This window comes from Herpailurus yagouaroundi, unplaced genomic scaffold (assembly GCF_014898765.1).
Source record: "Herpailurus yagouaroundi ecotype Mexico unplaced genomic scaffold, PumYag 182, whole genome shotgun sequence".
NCBI classification, from domain to species: domain Eukaryota; kingdom Metazoa; phylum Chordata; class Mammalia; order Carnivora; family Felidae; genus Herpailurus; species Herpailurus yagouaroundi.
Genome location: NW_024412413.1, coordinates 21,862,321 through 21,882,137, shown reverse-complemented (window position 1 = coordinate 21,882,137; position 19,817 = coordinate 21,862,321). Strand labels below are relative to the sequence as shown.

At 33.2% G+C, this 19,817-nt stretch overlaps 1 protein-coding gene across 8 annotated transcripts in view; it reads right to left on the bottom strand.

The window, feature by feature from the left end:
• ANKS1B (ankyrin repeat and sterile alpha motif domain containing 1B) overlaps positions 1-19,817 on the bottom strand; it is a 909,382-nt gene that overhangs the window by 761,792 nt on the left and 127,773 nt on the right. Inside the window, exon 1 of one of the 8 annotated variants that reach the window (XM_040491126.1) lies at positions 14,643-14,659. The exons of the other annotated variants lie outside the window; for them this stretch is intronic. The gene's annotated coding sequence lies outside the window, so the exon portion shown is untranslated. Of the gene's footprint in view, positions 1-14,642; positions 14,660-19,817 lie in introns of those variants that run through there. 8 annotated transcript variants of the gene reach the window in all.

Sequence of the window (19,817 nt, the reverse complement as noted above, 5' to 3'; positions counted from 1 at the left end):
ATATATATATATATATATATATATATATATATATATATATATATATAATGGAATATTACTCAGCCATCCAAAAGAATGAAATTTTGCCATTTGCGATGATGTGGATGGAACTAGAGTGTATTATGCTAAGAAAAATAAGTCAGTCAGAGAAAGACAAATACCATATGATCTCACTCATATATAGAATTTAATGACCAGAGGAGGGGAGAGACAAATCAAGAAACAGACTTTTAACTATAGAGAACAAACTGAAACTGAGAGCTACTGGAGGGGAGGTAGGGTATATGGGTCAAATAGGTAATGGGTATTAAGGATGGCACTTGTGATGAGCACTGGGTGTTGTATGTAAGTGATGAATCACTAAATTCTACATCCAAAACTAATATTACTAGTTATGTATGTTAACTAGCTGGAATTTAAATAAAAATTTGGATAAAGAATAAAAAGATTCTTAATTATTCAGGGATAAAAGGAAGGGATGGATAAGATATAAATATGACTATCACTGACTGAATGCAGAGAAAAAGGGGTAATTTAGAATAATTACAAGAGAAGGATTTCAACTTTTAGTTGTGTACATATATATTTGGAAATTAGAAACTTCAATTTAGGAATCATTGGCCATGAGTATTGTTAAATTATTAAATGGTAAATAATCAATTTTAGTAGAATTTGATTGCTAGTACCAATGTGTTTCAAGGCAATTCCTCCATAATTTTTATGCTATGAGTTTTGGCCACCTAGACTGTATCCAATTAGCTAACTTTCTTTAGATACTGACTACCATTCTGGAAAATTATTCTTAAAGTCTACATCAGAGAAAACAAAACATTTATTGTTCTATTTATGTCTGATGATATGTACTTTGGGTCCAGGTGCTAGAGACCTCATAAATGCTGAGGAGAACTACCAATCCTAAAAGACTTTGGAAATGAAAACTTACCACTTATATAAATCCTCTAGGGAACTGATGAAAAATTACCTTAGCCCAGTGGTCCTTACAATTTTTCTATCCCATGACTTCCCAATCCCTACATCTTTTCTCTCTTAAACCAAATCACATAACTGCAGTATTTTTTTGCTTCTGGGAAGGAAAGAAAGAGATTATCATTTTTATGAGAGCACAGGGTACACTCAATAAATGTTGAAAAAGAGCACCAGGCACAGGCAGACAACAAAAAAGCTACAGGAAGACTGTGGATCATGAGGATTTGACAAGCAGGTGGTTCTGTGGTCATCAAATCACTATTCATAGATGTGTTGTTCTGGGCCAGAGATTCCTGTTCTGAGAAAAATGCCTCAGCCATTTCCCCAGGGGACATCAGTCACTCATGTCAACACACAACTCGGAAGGAATTCAAAACTTAACTGGGTTAAAAATTGCTTCTAAGTATGTTTTCTTAATCTAATTTAAAGTTTAAGAAAATCAAAAGAATTCTAACCCCCTCCAAATTCTACCTACATCTCCAGCCCTATTTTTATTACTTCTATTTTTCAAGTACAAAGTCTTTTGTCTCAATGTAAAGTGGTTTATGAATTGCTTCCTTTAGGATATAAGAATGCCTTCCTACCTTCTCACATCCCTCCTTCTATCTGAAATGTCTTCCCTTGTCTTTACATTCAAAGTTCAGTCTTCAGCTTAGTTTCTACTTAATTCCTGGAAATTTTCTAGAACATGTCAGCTATCAGTCATAATGCCTCTTTAGCATTGCTACTATAACCATAACATTTAGAACTCAGCAAATGATTTTATGTATCTGTTCTATGCCTCTAACTATATTAAAAGCCCTTTTGGGTAGAGTCAGCATATAATATCTTATTGTAGTACCAGTGTCCAATAGGTCTCAATAATGAGGATGATAAAGATCATCTATAAACAGATTCCAAAATATATTTCAGCCCTTTATTCTAGCCTATGAAGATGATCTTTTTAATCAAACTTTGTATTCTGTGTAAACTTTTCCAATTAAAATTTCCACTTCTTTCCTACCAATAAAGTTTTATTTTCATAAATGAGACTTCCTTGCTATATTTCCTTTAATAACTATCTCTCAAATTTTAACACTGCCTTAAAAAAAGAAAGATCATTTTTCAGAGTAAGATTGTATCTTTAGCTTAATGTTCACAGTATCCCATTATGTTAATGCATTTAGGAAAAGCATAAAAGTAACTAAGAGATTGCTTTTTGTGGCACTTTACAAGTACAATTTGCTTTACACAAAAAATAATGCATCCTAATTTGAAAAGTTAATTTATAAGATCCAATCTTTTTATATCAGAGATGCCAGCTGGGCACAGGCTTGTGACAATGAATGAAAACAGAAAACAGAGATTTTTATTATAGAACTATTTTCAAGGAAGTCAAGAATATTAATGATTATGCCTTTATATATTCGACAACTTAACTAAAGTTATATTAGCAAATGCAGTAGAATCAGAATCAGGAGGTATGTATAAGATAATCTAGCTCAGTAGTTCATAAATGGTATTCCAAAAATAGTGTCACTACAAAAAGTGACACTGTAGCTACCTAAGTTTAGGAAACTCTGCTTGTTCTTTTCTCCCTCTTAGAGACGCATATACACAACACCGAGAAGTTCAGCAGCAAAGAAACCTCTTCAATTTCAGAAATATATCTGATCATGGAACATTTATACCAGGAATGCCTTCTAACAGACTAGAAATCAGAACTAGTCATCATACTATTTAGAAAATGCTGATCTAGTATAAGACTTTTATTTTATAGGTTTTTTTAAATGAGAGTCATAGCAGTTAAATAGCTGTCAAGGTGAGACACTATGGAGAGCAGCAGAGTCAACCAAACTCAGGTCTCCTAATCCCACCCTTCCTCCATGCCTCATTTGTTATATATACAAAACACATTTAATATAACCATCACTTTGCAATTCAAAGTCTCTCCATCACTACTAAAATGCAAGTTTTTAAAAAGCATACACTAATATGTATTTCAAGCATACCCAGAGTTTATCTATCACTTTGCATAAATTTCTCTTTTTGTTTTTAAAATTAAAAAGGTTGAATCTGATAGCAAATAACCTGAGACATTTGTGATAGGTGGGACAGCACCAGAAGCCCCTGAGACTAGGTTTAAGATGTGTCCATCCAGATAAAATCTCAGATGAATTTTAATATAACAAAGTACTTATAAAATTATTTTTAATTCCAGTTTGAGATTTTAAAACAATGATAGAGATTTAATGAAGGCATTAGAAGCAGAATCCTTAATTTGGCAATATACAAGAAAACATGAATTCAGAAGGAAGGTTTCTGTGATTGGAGAAGCCATGCATCATACTTAATGTATGTCCCAGGAATTTATTGTTTAAAGCAAGATTAGTGAAGTATCAATCTGTGAAATTCTACAAGAAATTCATTTTATAACTTAACTGATATTCCTATCATCAGTAACTTAATTTTTCACACATGAGTTCTCATTTAAATGTTCTGAATGTCTAAACCAATTGTACTTCAGTAGTGTGAAAAATATTCTATATATTTAGTATTCATGATATTCATTTAAACAAGATGATTAGAACAAATTTGTCAGTCTGAAAAAACTGCCAGTGGTATTTAGCTGGATTGGGGGAACATGATCTGAAGTCCAACATCTCCTTTTCTCAAGCCTAAAAAGAATGTAAAGTCATAAAATGTATGCATTCAAAAAAAAAAAAGAGAGAGAAAGAAATACAGAATTCATAGAGAAAAATTCTTATTCCAAGTAAGAATACCTTTCATTTTATTTATTTGTTAAAGCTCTACATCCAACTTGGGCTTGAACTCATCAACTTGAGATCAAGAGTCGCATGCTCTACCTTGGAATAACTTTCATTTTAATGAAGGTAAAAGATTTCTGATATATTTCTATTTGACATAGTTTTCACTTTAATACTATTTCACAGTATTTCACTTCATTTTATTTTAGATCATTGTCACAAAAATGATCTATGACTTCTTGAATATCACCTACTGGTACAACACAATAGCTAACACATCTAAGACTCATTGTGTACCAGGTGCAATTCTAAATACCTTCTATACAGTCACTCACTTAATTCTCAGAACAACCCTATGAGATAGTACTGTGATTATCTCCACTTTACAGATATTGAAACTGAGGCATAGGGAGTTTTAGTAACTTGCCCAAAGTCATACAGCCAGTAAGAAACAAATATAGATGTTGATGGGGGGTGGGGGGGGGGGGGAGGGTGGGTGATGGGTATTGAGGAGGGCACCTGTTGGGATGAGCACTGGGTGTTGTATGGAAACAAATTTGACAATAAATTTCATATTTTTAAAAAATGGTCAAAATGCTAAAAAAAAAAAAAAAAAGAAAAGAAAAGAAACAAATATAGATGGAACCTGAATCCTAGAGGTCTAGCTCCAGAGTCTGTAATGTTTGAGCACTTACTATATGCCAAGCACTATGCTAACTTCTTTGCCTTACTTTATTTTGATATGCTGATTTAACTTTATTTTTAGAATAAAATCAACTGTAAACTTGTTTCTCTTTTATTTACACATTTGCAAGATATGTGGCTACATTCCTGAATTTATCAATAAATCTCTAATATATTTAAAACCAGCTGTGTTCCATTTGAAAAGTTAAGTTGGGGCATTATTGTCTGTATTGCATAAATATTTAAGTATGAAAAAGCTGCCCACTTCATATTTCTTTGGCCTGTTTTGATTAAGCAGCTATGGGAAGGAAAGCAGATAAGAAAAAGAGATATCTCAGGATGCAGCTTACTCAATGAGTGAGGCTGCAAAAGAAGGAAAAGCAGAGAGGCACTTCAAGGAATGGATTAACAAGCTCTGTCTAGTGATAGCCCAGAGCCAAAAGCAATGTATTATGTATCCTCTGTTTAACTGAAGTGTCTGCAATAAAGCATGGCATCCTTAAAACTGAAGAAACCTCTTTGTAGCATTACCACCTGCCTTTCCTAAGTAGATTTAGTCACTTCCTTTTCAGTGAAGCTAACCAAATTAATTCTCTACCTCTGAGTAAGGAAGCCATTCTCAGTGGAGAATATCCACTTTATATTCACAGGTAAACTATTCCTACACATGTGCTCCATCGTTTTTTTGAAAATTGATTTTTCTTTTACACGTAGCACCTTTGTGGGCTCTCTCCTGTCTGACCTCCCTACCATGTATGTTTACACTGAAACCTCTCTCCTATCAGACCTCCCTACCATACATGTTTACACATGAAACATGATCATGTTTATGGTTTACTATCATGTTTTGCCCATGTCTCATTATTTATCTCCCCATCTCAAATCAACAGTAATATTTCCAGGGTTTCCATAATTAAAACAGACTGAAAATATACTTTTTGGTTCTCTGAATTAATTCTTTCTCAGAAAAAAAAAATGTTGCTTTGGTTTGCTCTTCCCCAGTCTACTAGGAAATGAATATAAAAAAATCTAAAGGATGTTCAATGAAAGGGAAGAATTCTTATCTATCCTTGTACTCCATCTTGAAAATACTTCTTCAGCAATGTTTCCATCTCTTAGTGATACACTCTCATTAGAAATAATGGTTTATAAAAACTATGAACATATGGAAAATATTTGTTCAATAAAAAAGCAGAACTCCAAAGAGTATATACAATATAATGACAAATATATATATATGTGTATGTATATGGGTATATATGTATGCCTACCTGATTATATTAAATATGTATGTGTTCATATGTATTTGTAAAGACAATGTGTATACAGTATACGCATATACACATATATACACACTTGCATACAAAAAAATCAAGAAATTCATCAAAAGTGTTTTGTTTGAACAGTATGAGTATCAATAATTTTTTTCTTCTTTACACTTTTCTTCATTTTCCCATTTTTCCGAAAAAGCACATAATATTTTTAAGTATTAAAAAAAAAAACAGAACATTTACTGTGTAGGCTATTAACTTAGAAGGCAGGGAACAAAACATCACTTTCTCCCAAAATACTGGGATTTCTCTGAATCTAGCCCTAACACCAACCAAAACTTCCTGACAATTTAATGTTCTGCTTGGGTAGTTTGCCTTTACAAATACATATGAACACAGATACATATTTAATATAAGCAGGTAGGCATATAATACCTGATTTTTTAAAAAAATTAAATTAAGTCATATAAACCCTTGCTTAAAACCCTCTTAATGACATCTGACTTGAATGAGAATAAAATCAAAACTTTTTACCCAGATCTACAAAGCCTAATAAAATTTGGCCCCAATCTTGACCTCAATCTCTAACACATCCCTAAATCACTCTAGGGAAGCCCTCTGCCCTTTGACTTGTGCTTCACCCTGCCTGACACAGTTCTTCATGTGGCTGGTCCCTTCCTGTCATTAGGTTTCAACTCAAATGTCACCTTCTCAAGGAGCCCTTCCTTGACTACACAATTTAATGTGTCATCTATTTCTCACTCCCATCACTCATTTCCATCACCTTTAAAACTTTTGTCACACAGCATTTATCACTATCAAAAGTTCTTGCTTCTTTCTTTACTTGCTATTATTTGACTCCCTTACTAGAATACAAGATTTTCTCACTGTATCCTCCTTACTTAAAACAGTGTCTGATATATAGCAAGAAAACAATAAATACATGTTGAAGGGATGATTACTGAAAAAAAGGGAATGATGAGAATAGCAATTGTCCATGGTACAAATTTTGGTTTAGGACCCTTTTTACAAACATATACAGATTCCAGTCTTAACCAATATCATGGTAACGGTGCAGCTGATATAAATTAATATGTATAAAATAAAGGTAAGTACTTCTAAATAAAGCCAAGAAATGAAGAAACATTCACAAGGAGATGATGGGAACATAAGGGTTTTGTTTATCACAGGCAGTAGGGAGTAGAGAAGGAATGGAAGCTCAGTTCAATAACAGCAACAAAAGGGTGAGAGTTTGGGTGATGATAGATGACCTGAGAGAACTGGTTTCTAGTGGTGACTAAAGCATGGGATTAGTTCAGAAAGACTCCTTGCAGAGGGTGGATACTTGGTTCCATGCTTTGGTCTGCCACATGTCAGGCAGCTTCTTACTCAAACCTCCAGAGGAATGGCTGAAATTAGGACATTTAAAGTCCTCAGTCAAAGGATTCTTTTTTTATGGTCTATCAAACTGTTATACAGACTATATTATGATTTGTTTTCTGCTATGTCTGCAATGCTATTAAGCAGAACCACATGAAAAAGGAAGCAGAATGGTATAACTCATTTCTTATAGTCCACAAGACTCAGGTCCTTTGGGATACTGGACAATGATCAATGTCCCTAGAATTAATCTTGCCATGTGCCCCAATATCAAGCTATTATGGAAGTGTTTTTAAAATTAGTGAAAAAAAAATTTTTAAATGAAGTAAAAACAAAATATATAAGAATATATTTTAAAGTGACTATAAATTAAAAAACTGTGGGGGCGCCTGGGTGGCTCGGTTGGTTAAGCATACAACTTCAGCTCAGGTCATGATCTCACAGTTTGTGATTCGAGCCCCGCCTTGGGCTCTGTGCTGACAGCTCAGAGCCTACAGCCTGCTTTGGATTCTATGTCTCTCTCTCTGTCTCTCTCCTGCTTGTGCTCTATCTCTGTCTCTCAAAAAGTGAATAAACGTTAAAAAAAATATTTTAAAAAACTGTGAAAACAAGTTACACTTAGGAAATTATAAAATTCATGTTGAAACTAATATAAAAATAAAATTCTTAAGCCTGATCAGTGCTGGATTACAGGGTCTCACAGAAGGGTTATGGTGCATTATCATACCTACACACATAAACATGCCAGAAATAATGAAAAGAATAAGGTTAGTGATATTTTTCATCTCTTTAAGGCTGTCTCTCCTTTTCAGTATAAAATATGCACTAGTCATTAATAGGCTATAAAAAGATAATGGACACCACTTTTCCTTTTCTATAAATTCTCTTATAAATGCTGTTAATTTTACCTATTTTCAGAAGGCAGGAGCCTAATAAGCAGAAACAAGTCCTAATCTGGCCACAGAATCAAAGCAAGAAATAAAATTCCTTATAAGAATTCATTCAAATTAAATATAGCTTTATTTTTGCTACAATGGTAACTGTCAAAAGAACTGGGTAAAATATTTGTTGACACATGCAGAAAACAACATAATAACATCTCTTTAATTCACACTCAATAGAGATGTTATCTGCCTTTTTCACATCATTGACATTTACTTATTAATGTATTAACTACTCATTTTTAGAACATTTATATCATAATATAAAATAAAATAAAAAGAAATTTAATACATCCATTAGATATAATAAAGGCTAATGTTTTATGTGCTCAGGTTTTCTGTTTAGGCACTTTTGTCAACTCATTTAATCCTCACAAAATAATGCAGTGTTGGAATGATCCTTATTTTATAGATGAGGAAACAGAGCCTTGATTCAGAGAAGTTGAGTATATTGTTAGCAAGTGATCAAGTCAGAAGTACAACTCAGATTGCCAGAGAGAATACTTTTTACATCATTACAGCATATCTCCCTACAGACACTGAAAGAAAAATTCAGAAAACAAGCATAGACTGAGTGCCTACAGCATGCAAGGCATAAAGCACAGTGTGCTGGAAAACATAAATATTTGTGACACAGATACTGCCTTCAGGCAGCTCACAATCTAAAAGAATAGATACCAGATAACTATATAAATAACTATAATAAAAGGAAGAAAAACACAGATGTCAAAAATAAGTTAGTTGAATATTAAGAGGAAGGATATTGTTTCTGGCAGGGGAGCATTAAATAAAACTGTAGGAAGGAAGTGGCATTTAAATTGAACCTTAAAGCCTATAGAATTAACAGTTTTGTAGCAACGGGTTGCATGCTAGCATTTGGAAGAAGTACCCATCTGATATACCACAGAAGGTATACATCTCATTTAAAAATTAGTTTCTAGAGGCACCTGGGTGACTCAGTCGGTTCAGTGTTCGACTTCAGCTCAGATCATGACCTCACATTCATGGGTTCGTGCCCCGCTTTGGACTCTGGGCTGATGGATCAGAGCCTGAGCCTGCTTCTGCTTCTGTGTCTCCATCTCTCTCTGCCTCTCCCCCACTTGCACTCTGTCTCTTTCTGTCTCTCAAAAATACTAAATAAACTTTAAAAAAAATAAAAAAATAGTTTCTAAAAAAGTCCAGAGTTGTTCTATACCAACACTAATCTGGTTTCAGTTGCTGAGAAATGTGTTTAAGCTGAATATCTAAAATAATCTCTGTGAAATTGTGCTGTAGAGCTTAAAAGTTTAGCTTGCTAAACTTTGGAGTCTTGTTACATATGCACAGAGAATGCATTTTGTGGGTTCATTTTTGCCATTTCTCTAGGCTTCACTTCCATTTTTTCTGTACAGGATAAAACATTTTCTCACCTGAAAATATTTCCAAATAGAATGATTTTATATGAATTTTATTATAAGTATTAAGGATCTAATTTCTTTATTCCATAGACCTGAGATTAGTAAACTTCAGCAAAAATCTAGCTTACTATCCATTTTCATAAATAAGGTTTAATTAATACACAGCCATGACCATAAATTTTCATATTGTGAAAACATGCTACAATGGCAGAACTGAGTAATTGTGATGGAGATCATATAGCATTAAAACTTAAAATATTTATTATCTGACCCTTTACAGAGAGTGTGCAGATCCCTGCCAAAGACAATTAATTCAGCAAATATTTATTATGGAACCACAAGGATAGGTAAGCTAGTAGGTGGTTAGTATGGGTTGCTCCCTATAAGGCTGTAGCCTCATCAAACCAAGTTAAAAGTTCACATTACATTATAGTCAATCATCACATGTAAGTAAGAACTTGAACAACTTTTGCTGTGGAAAAAAATACAGTAGGTGACTCGGGCTGTAATATATTTGTAAGTGCTCTACTCTTAGTATTTACACTATGAGCTAACATTTATTGAGTATTTATTGAGTGCTAGACCCAATTGTAAGCACTTAATAGAAGCAATATATGTCATTTATTCCTCACCACAAGCCTAGGGGGTAGGTACTATTATTATCCTCATTTTACAAATGATGAAATTAATACTCAAGGTGATTTATTTCTGAAATTCCACAGCTTGTATTTGTTAGACATGGAAATTTACAGAACATGCTTTCATCCATGTAGATATTCAAGCAGAGACTGGATAACTTCTTAAAAGATATAATAGTTTATATTTTTTAAAGAGAGCAAAAAAAAAAAATAATAATGACTACCATATGGGTCTGGCATTGTTCTATGTGCTTTAAACCCATTCTCCAATTTTCATATCACCCTACAAGGTAGGTACAAGTTCCCTCTTTTAAAAATAATGAAAAACTATTGACAGGTTATCAAAGACATATACCTAGTAAGTTGTAAAGCTAAGTAAAACTTAGCTCTACCTGACTCTCTTGATTATCTCAAGCTATTTCCATTTTTTAAAAACCCTAGCTGTACTTCCATCGTATATGAAAAGGAACCACCTTTAAAAATGAAAGCAGCAGATATTCATTAGTTAAACAATGTAGTATCAGGCAGGAAAAGTAAGAAAGAATAACCTATATAATTAAAATAGCAGAGAAAAATAGGGAAATATGAAATATATTTCTAAATATAAATATAGAATTCATTCCTAATTGCAGCTAAGATCAAACTCAGAATAAGTCAAAATAGAATTTGATGGACACACTAAGCCTTTTTAAAGGAAATTTTTATTAATTCTTCTGCTAATAGAAATGAAGATCCATTAACATTTAGCTGATATCTCTGACATCATCAGATATCCCTTTTTCCAAGGGAGGAGAGTCCCAGTCAACCCATTTCCACACTATTGTTGAAGGAACATCTGAAGATGTAAATGTGAACAATACTCTTTTCTTAGAAGGCATGATCAAATGCTAAAGAGATAAAAAAAAAAAAAAGGAGAGGTTCTGAGCATTAGGTCCAAATGACCTGAGTTGGAATATTTACCCCTGCTACTTCATAATTTTCACCATAAACAAGTTAATTGACTTCTCTGCACCTTGGTTTTCTCACCTATAATGCTGCTTGTGTGAAATGCTGTACAGGGCATCAAGTATGCCTCCTTACAATACATTCAACCCAAGGAATTCTCCCAGTTATAGAATCATTTTTTCTCAGAGAAGGTCTTCAAAAGAAAATATTATTTTCTTACTCATTCCCTTTCTTAATCTGCATATAGACTCCATATGTCTTTTTGGTTTGAAAGGCATGATAAGAATATTCACTGCGTACCTACTATGCATGGGTGAGTTAATAAATGTTGAAAAGAGGTACTGAGTGTGAGTATCAAACAAATCACATTCAGGACTTTAACAAACTACACAAAATGATATTATCAAGACTTAAAACTTGAGTGGCACCTAGGTGGCTCAGTCGGTTGAATGTCTGACTCAATTTTGGCTTAGGTCATGATCCCAGAGTGATGGATCGAGCCCCACATCAGGCTCTGTGCTGAGCATGGAGCCTACTTAAGATTTTCTCTCTCTCCCTCTGCAGTCTGCCTCTCTCTCTCTCTAAAATATTTTTTAATTAAAAATAAACTTAAATTTTGAGTACCAAGATTTTCAGGGTACCAATTTATGCAACTCCCATTGAAAGCAACCACTAGGTAATCACCCACTCTGGTCTCAGCTCACATTTCTAGTACCAATTTGCAGAGCCAAGCAATGGCATATAGACCTCAACCTAAAGAGCAGCTGAAATAAACTAGGATCTAAGGTTTTGGACTCTAGAGCCTCTCTAAAATATCAGCTATATGACTCAGCCTGCATGACATAAGAAATTCAAGCCATGAGGCTTCAGAAAAAAGTGCAGATCAAAAAATGACCAACAGAACATCTATAGAGCTTATGAGGTGAATCTAATCAATATCATAGTCAAATAGATTTAAAAAATGTACATGATAGCAAGATATGGCAAATGATAGAATGGAGAAGAAAGATAAATCATTCAATATTAATGCTAGATATATTCTCCTTCCTCTGGACCTTGAGTCTTGATAGAAAAGTAAATTTAATTTCAGCATGCTATTTGTAAACATAAATATGTAAATGTGATTCACTAGCAAAAATTTTGTAGTGTAAGCCTATGAACAAAATATGGGAAACTTGGCCAGTGACACAGGATAGAACATAAATGTGAACAAGCATGACAGTCTATAAGTCTATAAGGTAACAGGTGAAGAAAGGGAGGAAACATGAAAAAAGGAACACAGGAGCTAATATCTTAATTTTCCAAAATAGGAAGTCAAGAAATACTGCCTAAAGTTGATGAAACATGACACAGAAATATAAAAGTATTATCTAAACAAGTCAAGAAATACTGCCTAAAGTTGATGAAACATAACATAGAAATATAAAAGTATTATTTAAACTTCTTTTTTTTTTCAATGTTTATTTATTTTTGGGACAGAGAGAGACAGAGCATGAACAGGGGAGGGGCAGAGAGAGAGGGAGACACAGAATCAGAAACAGGCTCCAGGCTCTGAGCCATCAGCCCAGAGCCCGACAGGGGGCTCGAACTCACGGACCGCAAGATCGTGACCTGGCCGAAGTCGGACGCTTAACTGACTGCGCCACCCAGGCGCCCCTAAACTTCTTTAAGTTATAATATTATTTGAAGTCACCAAGCTAACCAGTAAAAAAAAAAACAAAAACCAAAAAACCACACACCTAAAATTTATCATAAAAAAAAAAAATATGTAGAAGGATTGGAGACAGAGATAATATAAGTGAGCTAAAATCCTTACTCACAGAGAAATAAGATACATCATTTAAAGCTGATCAATCAGGAATTGAGATATATTATTTAGAAATATGGTAAGCTTGAGATTGACTCTAGTGTGTGACACATTCAATAGTTATTGAATACCTGCTATGAAGCAGGTATTGTGATAGGTATAAAAGATTTATAGGCAAATATGAAACATTAACATAGAAGTGCTCAGTTATATAACTAGAAAATTAACATAATAAGTCAAGTGATATTTTAGTAATAATGTTAAAGGCCTTTACTATCATAGAAACTAAACATATAGTGCACACAAAATAAAATTGAGATCCTAAAACTTATGCCCCACAACCAAAACTCTAGGAGAAAGAACAGAGATAGAATAACACTTAGAGGAGTCATATTAGAGATACTATTTAAACATATATGGCAGTGTTTAGTTTCTAGACTGATGAGTCCACACTATCATTATCTAATGCTGTAATGCTGGGTCCAATCAATTCAATAAGAGAAAAAAAAATCAAAAGATCATAAAGATTGAAGATTCAGAGACATAGTGGCTATTATTTGCAGGTTATATAATTTCCTAATCAGAAAATCAAACTTGAATATTTATATAAACCATGGTGTGATTCCTAAGATGACAAAAAAAAAGGTAGAAAAGTTAACAGTTTTCCTATCTACTAGCAGAAACCAGTTAGAAAATACAATGGGAAAAATATTCACAATAGAAACAAATATGAAATAATAAAAATAAAACCATTAAATGTAGAAAACTACATATAAAAAAAACTAGATGTTACTTAACAACATAAAAAAGGACTTGAAAACATAGAAATTTATGTTATACTCCTGAGAGGGAAGATACAATATTGTAAAAACACCAATTTTCTCCTAATTAATCTCTAAATTTGACATTTTTCCTAGCAAAAACTCAGGAAGTAAGATCTAAAACTATAAAACTCTTAGAAAAAAAATGGGTGAAATCTTCATGACATTTGATTTGACAATAATTTCCTGGATATGAAACCAGAAGTATAGGCAACAAAGGCAAAAGCAATAAACTGGACTACATCAAAATTTAAAACTTCTGTGTTTCAAAGGACACAATTGACAGAATAAAAAGGCAATCTATGAAAAGGGACAAAATAATCACAAATCATATATCTGACAAGGAATTAATATCCAGACTATACCAAAAACTCCTACAACTTAACAACAAAGAAACAGTCCAATTTTTAAAATAAAGAATTTAAATAGATATTTCTCCAAAGAAGATATACAAGGGCCAATAAATAAGCACATGAAAAGATGCTCAACATCACTTAATCATTAGAGAAATGCAAATCAAAACCACAATGAGATGTCACCGGACACCTATTATGATGGCTACTATTTTAAAAAAAAGAACATAAAATACAATAAAAGTATTGATGTGGATGTGAAAAAATTAGAACCCTTGGGCACTGGGTACTATTGGTGGAAATATGAAATGCTACAGCCATTATGGAAAACAGCATGTCAGTTCCTAAAAAAATTTCAAATAAAATTACTATATGATCCAGCAATTTCACTTCAGGGTATATGTCCAAAATAATTGAAAGCAAGGTCTCGAAGAGGTATTTGCACATCCGTATTCACAGCAACATTATTTGCAAGAGCCAAAAGGTGGAAGTAACCCAAGTATCCACTGATGAACTAATGGATAAGCATAATGTGATATATACATGCAATGGAATATTATGCAGCTTTTAAAAAGGATATTTTGACACATGCTAAAGCATGGATAATCTTGAGGACATTAGGCTAAGTGAATTGAGTCACAAAAAGACAAATACTAGATGATTCCACTTACTTGAGATACGTAGAGTAGTAAAAATCATAGATATAGAAAACAGAATGGTAGTTGCCAGGCGCTACAGGTAGGAAGAAATGGGGAGTTATTGTTTAATGGGCACAGAATTTCAGTTTTGCACGACTGAAAAGTTCTAGAGAATGATTAAACGATGATGTTAATAAACTTAACATCACTGTACTGTCTGGCTAATATTGCAATATCTCTGTTATGGGTATTTTACCACAGTTTTAAAAAAAATTTAAAAAGGGAAATGAATGCAATATAACATTTAAAATCAAAACAAAAAGGCCAGGCTATTTAATAAATGGTGCTGGTACAACTAATTATTAATTTGGGGGTGAGGAGGAATCCAAGATAAATTATAGAATTAAAAATACACATATATATATGTGTGTGTGTGTGTTTATTTATACAGATAAGTTTGTATATCTCTCCAAAGTTAATAATTATACACTTATACTATATATTATTTATACATTGTATTTATTTATACATATATATGTATTTTAATTCTATAATTTATCTTGGGTTCCTCCTCAGCCCCAAATTTTATATATATATATATACACACACACACACACACACACACACACACACACACACACACACACATATAGTAGTTCCCTTTTATCCACAGGGCATATGTTCCAAAACGCCCAGTGGATGCCTGAAACCATGGATAATACCAAACCCTATATAAACTATGGTTTTTGCTATACATACATAACTATAATAAAGTTTAATTTATAAATTAGGCACAGTGAGAGATTAACAACAGTAATAAATTCAAGCAATTTTAACAACATACCATAATAAAGGTATGTGAATGTGATCTCTCTCTCTAAATACCTAATTGTACTGTCCTCATCCTTCTTGTGATGATGGGAGATGATAAAATGCCTACATGATGAAATAAAGTGGGGTGAATGATGCAGGCATTGTGACAAAAGTGTTAGGCTACTATTGACCTTCTAACAAATCCATCTGAAAGAGGATCATCTGCTTTTGGACTGTGATTGACTGTGGGTACCTGAAACCACAGCAAGCAAAATCACAGGTAAAGAAACTACTATGTAAATACATACATACATACATATATATATATATAAAATACACATATACAGTAAAACTTTGGATTGTGAGTAACTTGTTCTGTGAGTGTTCCACAAGATGAGCATTCCTAATAAATTTTAACTTCATAAACGAGCAACGTCTTGCAATACGAGTAGTACCTGACACCAAACATCACATGATTACAACTGAACCAATGGTTCTTGAAATTTGCTTTGATATACAAGTGCTTTGGATTACAAACATGTTTCCAGAATGAGTTATGCTCACGAACCAAGGTTTCACATAAAGAAAAGATGGCAAACTATTTTTATGATTGTGGAGTTAGTCAAGGTCAGCCTAAACAAGACACAAAATGCAGAAGTGTTAAATAAATGTATTTTAAAATATTGGCTTCATGAAGATGAAAACTTCTGCACCACAAAAAAAGAAACATAAAGTTAAAGGGCAAGCAACGAATTGAGGAAACATTGTTTTGAAATATTTTTCACAAAGTTTGATATCCCGACTATACAGTGAATTCTCACTTTCACAGTAGTTTTGTTTCACAAAGTCACCATGACCACTGAATTAGCAAATACTGAATCACTGCTCTTAGGAGTAATACAGGGTTAGGTACCTGCAAGTCTTTGGTCACAGCATTTTCATCAACTGATCAATATGTAATTTGTTAGATATGTGCTTTTATTTAAAGATAATTTATTCAACATATATTTTTTGAGTAATAAACACAACTCACAGCCAATAGCACTACAACTTATGCCTGAATGAAGCTTATCTGACACACATATTTTCTCAGAAGGTACATCAATCACAGCCTTCTTGAGATCCGGGAAACTCTAGGCACAACTTCAGCACCATACTGAGAGTAATTTTAAACAGTGAAATCCCCCCCAAACAGCACAAAAAAATGTTTAAGTGGCACTAAATAGGCTGAGGAAATGAAAACTGCTTATGCAGTTTAAGAGCTGAAACGAGAAGGCAGAGCTTTACCTATTCAACTGGAAATGTGTGCATCAAGAGACTCAAAATTTTCAGTGCTCTCTGCATGTCCATGAATGATCTGAAAGCATCACAAGTATTGACTTGAGGGTTACAAATAAATTTCAGCAAGTAGGCACATTCACAAGTACATAATCCACAAACAACAAGGATTAGCTGTATTAAAATACATTTATAAATAAATTCTTTTAAAAATAAAAAATGTTAGGGGTGCCTGGGTAGCTCGGTCCATTGAACTTCTGAGTCTTCATTTTGGCTAAGGTCATGATCTCATGGTTCATGGGATTGAGCCATGTGTCTGGCTCTGTGCTGACAGTGGAGAACCTGCTTGAGATTCTTTCTCTCCCCCTCTCTGTGCCATTCCCCTGCTAGCACACACGTTCATGCACTTGTCCTCTTTCTCCCTCAAAATAAATGTTTTAAATAAATAAAAATTAAAATTAAAAATGGCAAGCCAAATAAACATGTAATTCACACAAAAAGAATACAAATGTCAAAAAAATATTTGGAGGAAAAAATTCCTTCTCACTAATAATCAGGGAAACGTGACTTAAAACAATGAGAAATAATCATTGATGTCATTAATAAAAATTATACAAAGACAATCCACAAACAATTCATCCCACAGTGTCTTCCAGCTGTCTCTACATAATCCTCTCAAAAGAGCAATTTAAAATTTAAAGACAACTGCACCAAAAATGTCTCGAAAAATATAGATTAACATGAAAAATTAATTAATGAATGAGTGAATGGATGGGATTGGTGAATAAATAGATGGATGGACAGATGCAAGCAATTATTTTCAAACTATTCTATGGGGACTCATGGTGACATAAGGAATTGGCATGACTTTTTACAACTCATGGCATTTATTTTTTTCACAAAATATAAAACATTCATTAAAAAATTAGATTGCTTATTATAAATAATCCAAACAATGTTTAAGTATATAAAGTAGGAAGTTAGAGCCCCTGAAATATTAAGGATTAGATTTAACTATTAGATACAACTATAACAACTATTAACATAGTATTAGCATAGTATACATATTGCCAGGCTTTCTAAACACAAATAAATATTATTCTTCTCTTAATGCGCTTATTATGAAGTTAGTTTGCACTATACATACTCTTCTGCAAACCCTATTAAAATTGCCAGATTGTTATTTTCAAAAACCAAGAACTGAACAGAAAAAGATCAGTTTGCATTTGTATAGGAAGGAATTTATACAGAAACTTACATTTATGTTTTAAAATCTTTATAACAATCCTATAAACAGAAAAATAGCCTTCTCATTTTAAATTATAGGAAGCAAAGCATAAATTACTTGTCTAAGATTATACAACCAATAAATAGCAGTCAGGATAATGACCTGAACTAAATCTTAAGGTTAATCAGGGCAGGAATCATATATAATCCTTATTTTATATCATTCACAGTTACCTGGCACAAAATTTAAAACAACATGAGGGTATGATGCATGTTTATATTGTTTAGTGCTCTATACCCTGCATGTAACAAATGGTCAGTAAACATTTATAGAATAAATACATGGATGAATGTATAAAAGAATAGAAAAATGTGGAGGGATTCTAAATGAATGGAGATTCCCATCAAGCCAACAATTTTTTAATCTTTAAGATAAATAATAAATATATTTAACAGATCAACTACCCTGGAAACACAATGTAAGATGATAAATCAATTGAATACACACTAAGAAACAGTGACATCAGTAATTACTGATATACTCTTCAACAGAGAAATGCTACAGTGAAAAATACTGAACAGTAGACAATATGCAGATTTAGCTTACTGTGAGAAAATGGGCCCTTTTTTTTTTTAATTTAACAAAGTATTCACATGGGTTTGGATCAAGCATTATAGATATGCAAACTTGGGGAAGTTACTTAATCTCTTGAAACTCAATTTTCTCAAGGTTAAGTGAAAATATTTTATAGAATTGTAAAATTTAGGAGATATAGGAATGTAAAGTGCCTCTCACCATACCTGGCATGGGCTAGTCATTCAATAAATGCCAGATATTATTGGGTTTTTTTAAGTTTATTTAGTTGTTTTGAGAGGGATGGGGAGAGTCAGAGAGAGAGGGAAAGAGAATCCCAAGCAGGCTCTGCACTGTCAGCAAGGAGTCCAATGTGGGGCTCTATCTCACAAACCATGAGATCATAATCTGAGCTGAAATCAAGGGTCAGATGCGTAACAGACTGAGTCACCCAGGCACCCCACATGCTAGCTTCTACTGTTAGCATTACTATTATCATTATCAGTATGATAATAATTTCCTAAAAATACACAAAATGAAGACTTTCCAATGGTAAAGTTTTAGTCCAATTATTTTAAGTCATTAAAATGACTCATAAAATCATAAAAACCTAGATCAAATGAATGCTTGATATTAAAGCTAAAATACATTCCTCTGTAAATGCCCACATCTCATGCCTTCTGCCTAGACACAAAAAAACATGCTTCTGTTATTTGAATGAGTATGTAACAAATGAAAAGTCTACTACTGACCTAATTTCCACAGTCACTATATTAGTCTCCATTACCCACTGTAACAAATCACCACAAACTTAGTAGCTTAAAACAATATTAATTTAATCTCAGACAGTTACTGAGATGAGAAGTCTGAAAGGAGTTTTACAGGGCTAAAATCAAGGAGTCAGCAGGGCTTATTACTTCTGGAGGCTCTAGGAGAGAATCTGTTCCAGCCTTTTTCATTTTCAAGACGCCACCTACATTCCTTGACTCATAGTTCCTTCCTCCATCTTTGAAGCTAGCAACGTAATATTTAATTTTTTTTTCTCTTTCTTCATCATATCATCTTCCCTATTTTAAGGACCCTTATGATTATGTTGGGTCCACCCAGGCAATACAGGATAATCTCCCCATTTTAAGATCCTTAGTCACATCTGCAAAGTCCCTTTTGCCATACAAGTTAACATATCCACAGTTTCTAGATATCAGAACATGGACATTTATAAAGAGAGGGGGACACTATTATTTATTATATTTCATCCCCCCAAAGATCACATTCATCCACAGCAAAATCCATTCATCCCCATCTCAACATTCTCC